This window comes from Buteo buteo, chromosome 26 (assembly GCF_964188355.1).
Source record: "Buteo buteo chromosome 26, bButBut1.hap1.1, whole genome shotgun sequence".
Lineage (NCBI taxonomy): Eukaryota > Metazoa > Chordata > Aves > Accipitriformes > Accipitridae > Buteo > Buteo buteo.
Window position 1 is genome coordinate 45,648 of NC_134196.1, and position 9,844 is coordinate 55,491.

The window sequence follows — 9,844 nt, forward strand, 5'->3', positions numbered from 1 at the left end:
TTGCAGGACTGACAGCTTCTGCACAGCATTTTTTTAGCCCTTCTTAAATATCACAGAGGTGCTACCAGCGTTGCTGGTTGGCTCAGCTTTGACGAGTAGCACCTCCATCTTGGAGCTGGAACTGGCTGTGCCCAACATGGGGACAAGTCCTGGTGTCTTCTCACAGAACCCACCCCTGCAGCCCCTGCCCACTCCACTGCCCCAGCTTGCCACACAAACTCACTACAACAGTGATCGGCTACAGGGCAGAGAGGAAAGATTGAAAAGTAGGAAAAGGGAGACAGAGAGAGATGGGGCGGGGGGAGGGGGGTAGCAATAGGCTACAGGACTGAGAGGAGGAACTGATAAAAAGGGAGAGGGTACCAGACAGAGAGATGGAGAAAAACAAATACTAGTGATGAGCCATAGGGCAGAAGAAAGAATTAGAAAAGGGGACAGTGAGGTAGATGAGAGAGACTGAGAAATATCAAAAACACTGATGATCTAAAGGGGAGAGAGAGGGAAAATAAAGAATAGGGACAGGGAACCAGACAAAGAAAGAATAATAAAGACAACAATGGGCTATGGGACAGTGAGGGAAGAAGTTAAAACATAGTGACAGGGACCTGGAACAAGAGAATCTAAGAAAGTAAAAGTGTATCCAGAATACAGGACAGAGAAAGGAATTTAAACCACAGCTCTCGCTCTTGGAGCTGCCAGGAGACCTTGCCAGTTCAGATGCTTCTTTCTCCTTCTCTCCTGCCTTCCTCTTCTGTAACTCCAGTCGCATGGCTGTCCTCCACATAACGGAACACGCGAGCACCTCGCAGCTCTTACGAGATGAGGCCCCCTAGACACGTAGCCTCACTCGCTCGCTCACTACGTGGCCGTACCATGCTGCTGGTCATGCACACAGACCCTGGTGGTCTGACCTGCTGTAGACTACGAGAAGGGATCCTCCCACACCCAGAGAGGCAGGCTCTCTCTTGCCTGCAGCGGGAGGCAGCTGCCAGACAGATGGTCTTCCGTTTCTTCTTCTTTACCTTTCTCTGGCCTCTCCAGCTTCAGCAGCTCCTGTCCACAGCCAGTAAGCGCTCCGCCTGTCCCTCTGTGCTCCTGCGCCACGAGGAGAGGGAGGCCAGGCAGAGACAGCCCACGCGAGCCTGAGGCTGCTGCAGGCATCCCCGGGGACGAACGGACAACCGCACTCACAGAGTGGCCTCTTGCAGAGGGAAAGAGGCAGCAGTAACCATTATTACCGTAGCTCGACCCTGGCCGGAGCCCTTCCTTCCACAGGGGCTTTTGCAGACGCCGCTCGTTCCCCGCGCCGCTGCTAACGGCACCCATGTTCAGGGAGACTCGAGAACATCGGAGGGCCAGCTTGCTGCCCTCACGACAGGGCTCGGGGGCTGCCTGCGGCTACAGCACAGGCTTCAGGGGAGGGGCTGGAGCTGGGAGCAGCCGCACGGGCTGAGCGGGGCCGGGGGAAGGCGCCAGGGGAGCTGTGGCGACTCGGGGAGGCGCCTGCTGGCTGCGCCTGCGGGGTGCCCGCCTCCGTTCCCTCTTCCCTTCTATCGGCTCTCGGAGAAATGCCCGGCGCAGTCCTGGCCTGGCTCGCCTCCGGCGGACCGGGAGCCTGCCGCAGCGGCCGCTTCACAGCTTCCCATCCCGCCAGCTCCGGGCGGCCGGCGGGCAGGAGGCACCCCCCGCCACCGTCCCCGCCGGAGGGGATCGCTCTCCTCACCCGCGGTCCCGGCGCTCGCCCACTGCGTGCCACCACGCTGCTCCCGGGGACGGCGCATGCGCCGGAGGGACCGGAGCTGGCGCACGAACGCCGGGCTGCCCCACACGCAGGGCGGCGCATGCGCCCGGGCGGCGCATCCGCACGGCTGGTCGGGGAGCCGGCGCAGCGGGAGGCCCACGGAAAACCACGGGAAACCGGCAACGCTCCTGAGTCTGACCTGGTCGGACTCCGGGGGCCGCGGCGAAAGCAAGGACTACGCCGCGCCCGAGAGCCACGCTGCCGCCCGGCCGCCGAGTCCGCGAAAACTACAGCCCCCAGCATGCCCCGGGAGGCAGCCCGCCCTGCTGCCTGACCCCGAGGGGACGCCGCTTCCGTTTCCGCCCACCCCCACGCCGGCGCAGCCGCAGTTCCCGCCAAGCCCCCAGCCCCGCTCCGGGGCGTTCCCGCCGCCGCCGCTCCGCGGCCCCCCCCGCCCGGCTCCGGCTCCCAGCAGCGCCCCTCCGCCGCTCCGCGGCCCCCCCCGCCCGGCTCCGGGCAGCATCCCCCGCCGCCGCCCCCCCCGCCCGGCTCCGGCCAGCGCCCGCCGCCGCCACTCCGCCGCGACGCGGCCCCCCCCGCCCGGCTCCGGGCAGCACCCTCCTCCGCCGCCACAGCACGGCCCCGCTGCTGCTCCGTGCGTCCGACACGGACCCCGCCGTCCTCCTCGGGGCTTTCCCCGGGACCCGCCGGGCGACTGCGCAGCCCCGCCACGGGGCCCGGTGAGCACCCCCCCCACGCGCACGTGCTCCCAGCCGCCCTGTGAGCCGCCCCCCCCTCCCCCCGCGCGCACGTGCTTCCAGCCCCCCTGTGAGCCCCCAGCTCCCCCCCCGCCCCCGGCCTCGGCACAGGCGGCCCCCACCTCCCCCGGGACACCCCTGCCTCCGACGTTCGCGGTCCGAGGGGCGCCCGCTCACCTTCTCCCGAGGGGCAGCCGCAGCCCAGCCACCGCTCCGCTCCGCTCCTGCCTCGGCTCCCACCGGCCCCGCCCCGGCCCCTCCCCCGGCAGCCCCCCCTTTCCAGGGAGGGGCCGTCCCCATCAGCCTCACTGCCCGCACCTGCAGCTGCTCCAGCCCCAGCCCGCAGCTGGGGGACCGAAATCCAGAACAAAACTCCTCAACACCCATGGGAAGTTAAGCAGCAGGCACTTCCATGATTAAATGAAAGATGTCAAGAGTCATCTGATGTGGAAGAGGTGTTGACTGCAGTCAAAATACAATTTTAATACCCATCTTATTTTAGTTCTAAGACTTGGCAAGTGCTAGGTATCATCTTTTCCATTTACCCAGGTCCACCAGCGAGGCCATAAGGGAGATTTCTTCCAGAGAGAGGATAGAGTTATTAAGTCTAAAGTCCATGATTTGCTTTTCTCTTTCATGAAAAGGTGAGTGGATCACGTACTAAACTTTACATAACCAATTTGTTAATCAAACCTGTTGATTGTTAAAATATATTGATCTCTACAACTTTGTAACTAAGCTGCTTTTAACTGTAATAACCCCAGTAACAAGTGCAGAAACTAGATATTGAGCTAAGTAAGCAGGATGTGCCAGTCTTGATTACCTTATCATATAGCTCCTCAAGAGCAGTTTCCTGAGAAAATAAGGAACTGGTCCCAGAAACTGGCCAAGGCCGATGTGTCCCCATGGAACTAATTATAATACCTCTTGGAATTAATTACAATACCTCTTGGAATTAATTTTAATGCAAAGCAGGAGTAGGTCATGAATATGTATAGGCCTACCTGGAATTCCCATACATATGTAACACTTAACTGTTTAACTGTGAAACACGTTACCACATCAAGTGTGCGCCGTTGGTGGAACGGAGACTCCCCGGCCACCCAGCGCTGTTGGGCCTGCTTGGTGGTTGCTACAATAAACCTTGATTGGATTATCCCTGGGCTGGTGTACAAATTTACATCATAACTTAGAACAGATCATATATCATCACTAGTCACCCAAACAGTTAACCCTGAACTTTTCACCTGTCCTTTAATACAGTCAACTCCAAGCTAAATTTTTTCCGTCATTAAGAGGGGACCAAAGATCATGTAAAATATTATTATACTTTCTACAAATACATCCCCATCTGAGAGCTTTAGCTACTAGAGAAAGTCTTTGGAGTTTGGGGTCAGAGGAGCTGCAAGCATAAACCTTCATTCAGCTCTGTTTAGGATGTGTGATTTTTCTCTGGTTGTCTAAAGCAGTCTAAATTTCCATAGATGGTCCCGACACTGGGTGGCTCTAACAAGGATCCTGGAACTCCAGTAAATTCTAAACAGCGTTTTATATTTCAAATATGATCCCAAGTTCCTTTTTGCACTTGTCTCTACGGTTTTGGCAACTGACAGCCCCAAGGGGTGCCTGTACAAGTTTCTCCCGAAGGGCGAGTAAATTAATTCTTTTGTCCACGAGGTGGATGGTTTGGTAATGTTATAATTCGCAACGCTCTAATTCCTTCTTTCAAATGTTAAAAAAATAATTGCCTTTTAAATCCATCCCATTTAATTTGCTAAAATGATTCTCATTGTTCTGCATCTGTTCTCAAGTTTTGGTTAAATTCAATGTCAATATTCTCCACGGAACTAGATTTTCATCTGACTTAAATCGGAAGGCAGGCTGTTACTGAGGTTCAATTTTGTGTCTTTACAAAACTTTGAATCAGTTACAAAACTAGATTTTTGTTTTTTTAAACCAAATTACAAAAACGGTTAATATCAAGATTAACACAGCTCAAACAATAATTGTTTCATTTTGTTTATCTCATGTTTGGAACCCCTCAAAAAAAAATACATACACCCTCTAAACACACAAAAAGATTATTGCCCTCGACAATATTCCTAATAGCAACCCCAATATTATAAACTTTACACAGCTGTTTTCCCAAATAGATAATGTGAAACTTACTTATAGATTTTCAGTTTTAAAGGGCCAGTTTCTTTAGACTTCCAATTTCTTGTTGGTGCTTTCTTTATTCTTGAATAATGAAGCCAAGCTGCTTGTCCCAGACCTTTACCGCTATAAGGGTTGTTAAAATGACTCGATACGGTCCTTTCCACTTCTCAGTGATTTTACATACATTCAATCTCCTGGTCGGAAAGGATGCGCTGCTACGTCCAATTCTAAGGGTCCAGCTGTGGAGACATACTGACAAAGTTCTTGAAAAGAATTGCTTAAAGAAATCATAACACCTCTTAAAAACCTATCTCCAAAGGCACTCAAGATACTCAGAACATAGGACTCTTGATATGGTCTTTCATAAAACATTTCATAATGACTTAAATTTTCTTTCTCTTCTGGCTATACTCTGATTCTTAATAGAGCCACGGGTAATGCTTTAACCCATGTGAGGAGTGAGGTTTCCTGACAAATTTTACTCGACTGTTGCTTAAGGGTATAGTTCATTCCCCCTCTCTCTCTCTCTCTCCCCCCCCCCCCCACTTGCTTGTGGTCTGTATGGGGTGTGATAGTCTCAATCCATAGATAGTACTTTGCTCAGCTTGTCTCATAATCTTTGCTATAAAATGAGGGCCATTGTCAGATGACATTCTTACAGGCACCCCACATTTTGGTATTATCTCTTTGAGCAAGACTTTGACTACTTCCCTTGCTTTGTTGGTGCGACAAGGGAAAGCCTCGGGCCACCCAGTAAAGATATCAACTAAAACTAGGATAGATCCTTCTTTTCAAGGCAATTCTATAAAATCAATTTGCTAATATTCTCCTAAAAAATTTCCTTCTTTAATAATCCCAAAGATGATCGTATTACTGATTCGGGGATAATTTTATATATAAATTTCACATCCGCTTCTAATTGTTTAAACAATCTTTGTCGTATTTCACTTTCTGTTCCCCGATATACTTTGTGATGTTCAGCTCGGGCAATTTCTCTTATTATTGTGGGTGGGACTATTATTTGACCTGTCGGTGTTACAGCCTATCCTGTTTCATTTTGTTAGCCTGCAATCTAATAATTAATTCTTCATCTTTTTTGTTATAATTTGGAGTTTCTTTAGGCAATTTTATACTTTTCTCTGGAACGAGTGCTAGGATGCCTTTTTCCGCAGCCTCTTTAGCAGCTTTATCAGCCAGTCAGTTATTAGGACCGGTCTTACGTAACTGATGTGCTTTACAGTGCATTATCGTGACTGCTGTTAGTTTTTGAATGGTTTCTAACAATTCCAGTATTTGTTCTGCGTGCTGAATGGTGGTTCCTTGCGCGGATAACAGTCCTCTTTCTCTCCGTATCGCTCCATGCGCGCGTACTACTCCAAAAGCATACTTTGAGTCTGTCCAAGTGTTGACTCGCTTTTTCCTTGACTTAGTTCCAGAGCTCGAATGAGAGCTATCAATTCAGCCTTTTGGGCAGATATCGTCAAAGGCAAAGTTGGCAATACAATTACCCCCTCAGTAGTTATTGTCTATCTTGATAAACGTTTTCCTTCACAGATGGAACCGCTTCCGTCGGCATACAGTTCCCAATCTGTTTCTTCTAGCGGCACATCTCAGAGATCCAGTCAGCTGAAGTAAACTCTTTCGATTGTCTGCAAGCAGTCACGTTCCAGTTCTCCTCCTTTAACTTGATCGGTTGTTGAAAACGCAACTGGGTTAGCGGTGGTAGTAGCGTTTAGGTAAACATCATCTTGTTCCAGCAACGCCACTTGGTATTTCAGCATCCTGCTAGGGGATACCCAATGCCCCCCTTTCTGTTTTAGCACAACAGTTATCATATGGGAAACGTACAGTAATCCTTTGTCCTCAGTTTAAACTTACGAGCTTCCTGGATCAGTAGCACAGTTGCAGCGACGGCTCTCGGACGACCAGAGCATCCCAGACTCACATTACCTAATCGCTTCGAGAAGTAGGCCACAGCTCGCCCACTTGGCCCTATATATTGGGCTAGGATACCCAGAGCTATACCTCTTCTTTCACGAGCAAAAAGTTCAAGTGTCTTTGTGAGATCTAGCCGGCCTAGGGCTGGCACCCCTATTACAGCCTGTTTCAATTCTTGGAAAGTAGCTTGCTCGGCATCGGTCTAATCCATTGTTTGAGGTTTTGAGCTGCTCCTATAAAGGTCAGGCCAGCAAGCCACAATTTATAATCTACAGGTGACACCACTCGACCATTCCCAGAAACGCTCGTCATTAATTTTTTTCGTCTTAGGTTCGGGGAGACGACAAATTGCCTCTTTTCTCTCAGTTCCCCATTGTCTCTGTCCTTTTAGGATTTTAAAACTCATTTACATAAGTTTCTTCTTTCTGGGTTATTTGGGGTTTTTTTCTTTTGACACTTGAAATCCACTGATTCCCCAAAAGTTCAAAAAGTTAATAGTTAACTTTGTGCATTGTTCTTCCGTCTCAGCTACAATTAACAGATGATCCATATATTTCGGCAAGATTTCTTGATTATTTTCTTTCTTCCAAATCTCTAATTCTCGTGCCAATTGATTTCCAACAATGGTAAGACTATTCTTAAAGCCTTGAGGCAAGACTGTCCACGTATATTGTGTTTTTCTCCCAGTCTCAGGATTTTCCCATTCCAAAGCAAAAACCTCTTGACTACTGGGATCCAAGGGAATACAGAAAAAGGCATCTTTTCGGTCTAACACTGTGAACCATTCTTGTTTCTCCGTTAGGGTTGCTAACAAAGTATAAGGATTTGCTAGTACCGGATGAATATCTTGTACTATTTGATTTATTCCTCTGAGGAGGTCTTGAACTAATCTACCATCTTTTTCATTAGCCTTTTAACAGGCAAGATCGGGGTGTTATATCTGGATTCACATTCTATTAACAATTTGTATCTTAAAAACGTTTGTATTACCATTACTAACCCTTTCCGACTTTCCGGTCTTAGGGGGTATTGTTTAATTCTTACCGGATTCGATCCTGGCTTTAAATCAACTCTCACAGGTTCTGCTTTTTGGATTTACCGGGAACTTCCCAGTCCAGACGATTGGAATTACAGCATTAGACTTTGACTGGTATAATCTTCTGCTTTCGGTAACCATCCTGTTAACAACAAAGCCACTGCTTCGATACGTTTAGTTTCATTTCTGGAATTGAAGTTTTAATCTCTCCATTTTTTAATTTAACTTCTGCCTCTAAGTTCTCAAATAGATCTCTCCTTAACAGGAGTTTAGGAGAATCTGGCACATACAAAAACTGCTGAGTGACCCATTGCTTTCCTAATTTCATTGTTAAAGATTTAAAGAAGGGTCTAGTCTCTCGTTCACTTGTTGCACCGACACCACCAATTTCTTCAAAACTTAACTCTCCCTCTAAGGTATTTAAAACTGAAAAGATGACTCTAGTGTCAATTCAAATTCAGTTTTCTGTTCTCCCAGTTTAGCTGTAACCAGAGGTTCTGCTGGGAGACTCCCGTCCGGTCCCCGTCAGATACGTTCACTTAAAAAGAACAAACCTACCTATGGCACCTTATTCCATTTACTCTCTCTCCTACAAAACAACAGTAATTGCAATATAGTATTGTAACTCAAAGTTCTGTTTGTTAACCATTTTTCCTGCAATTCACCCCAATGTGCCAATAAACGTCCCATCGGTGATGGTTTTGGTAACTTTTCATCAGCAGTTCCATTTCCTGCACTCTCATTCTTAAACAATTTTGCTAATGCCTTTATACTTCTATAGATTCAAATACCAAATACCAAACAAATGCAAATGACAATTGTCCCAAATAATACACAAAATACACAAAGTCCAACCCAGCAATAGCTTTCGCTTATGACTTACGGGCAGACGCCTAGGCTTCCACTGCAGACGGGGACCCTCCAAGCCCCAACCCTGCGAAGCTTTCGCCGCGCCTCACGGGCAGGCTTTCCAAACAAATTCCAAAGAAGCGGCGCCTTACCTTTTTTCCAAGGAACGCTGCGAGGAGCTTTGCGAGTCGAGGGTGACGGTTCTCCCCGAGAATACCTCGGTGCCGGCCGGAGTTCGATCGACACTCGATCTCGTCCAGTCTCACTCGCAAGGTCCCATCTGGGTTGCCAAAACCGTTCCCGAAATCCAGAATAAAACTCCTTAACACCAACGTGAAGTTAAGAAGCGGGCACTTTGTTTATCGCGGCACTGGGGACACGGGGGATCGCTCCTCCAAAGGCGTGTCCCGCTTAGTATCAAAATCCATCAGTTTTTACAGACTTTTCCTGTCAGGTCATTGTTACCTAAGCTCCTTCCGTAAAAATGCATACTATGCTCGTTCTTAAATTTAACCTTTATAATGATCGGTCCTTTGATTATATAACCTTATCAATATTCTTATTTAAAAACAATCATTGGTCAGTTACACTTAGCTCTGCTGACTGGCATCTTCGATACTCAAATCAAGATGGAAAGGGTAAGGGGGTTTCCAAGCAGCAAACTGGCGTCCACGACAGTTTCCTTAGCTTCCTGAAACAGAACATAGAAAAGCCAGCAACTTCCTAGTGAGGTTTCTAGAGATATCTCTTTCAAACTTTAACAATATTAAAGTTCCTAGAGTCACGCGTAACACAGCTCCTAAAGTTTCTATGGCTACGTTTCAAACTTAACAATCCTATACATTATGCTTCACAATTTTACTTCTTAATCAAACCTAACTCTTCTATGTGATTAAATTTTGATTTCTTTACCAGAATATTTGCAACAGCTGGAGCCCAGCAGGAACAGGGGGGCACGGCCCGACCCCCCCAGCGCCTCACCTCCTCCTCCTCCCCTGGGCTCCCTCACGGCCCCTTGCCCCGTGCAAAGGGAGCGCCAGAGGGCTTTGTGCCAGAGGGGCAGCTCTGTCCAGCAGGGAACGCCGCGTCCCAGCGCACCAGCTGCCAGCGGCCCACCTGCAAGCGAGCGATAGCCTGGCCACCCTGGGGCTCAGTTGGGGTGGGCGCACCTTTCCTCACCTCCGTGCTATCAGAACTCTGCTCTCCTAATCCTGCACGCACGCAAAGCTTCTTGTGCGGGGCTCATCTCTTATCAAAGAGATGCTGCATGGTGTTCCTTACCGCCCCGCCCTCCGGCGTACAAAGCAATTAGACACGAAGCAGGGAAAGCAAAGAGGCCTGTCGGGATATTAGTAGTCCTCAGCA

At 49.0% G+C, this 9,844-nt stretch overlaps 1 long non-coding RNA gene across 1 annotated transcript; it reads left to right on the plus strand.

Annotated features, from left to right (window-relative positions):
* The first annotated feature begins 2,384 nt into the window (after positions 1 to 2,384).
* Positions 2,385 to 9,531, plus strand: LOC142044985 (uncharacterized). Its single transcript, XR_012654475.1, has 3 exons — positions 2,385 to 2,481; positions 3,049 to 3,143; positions 9,395 to 9,531. It is a non-coding gene; the product is annotated as an uncharacterized LOC142044985 (long non-coding RNA).
* Positions 9,532 to 9,844: the final 313 nt, after the last annotated feature.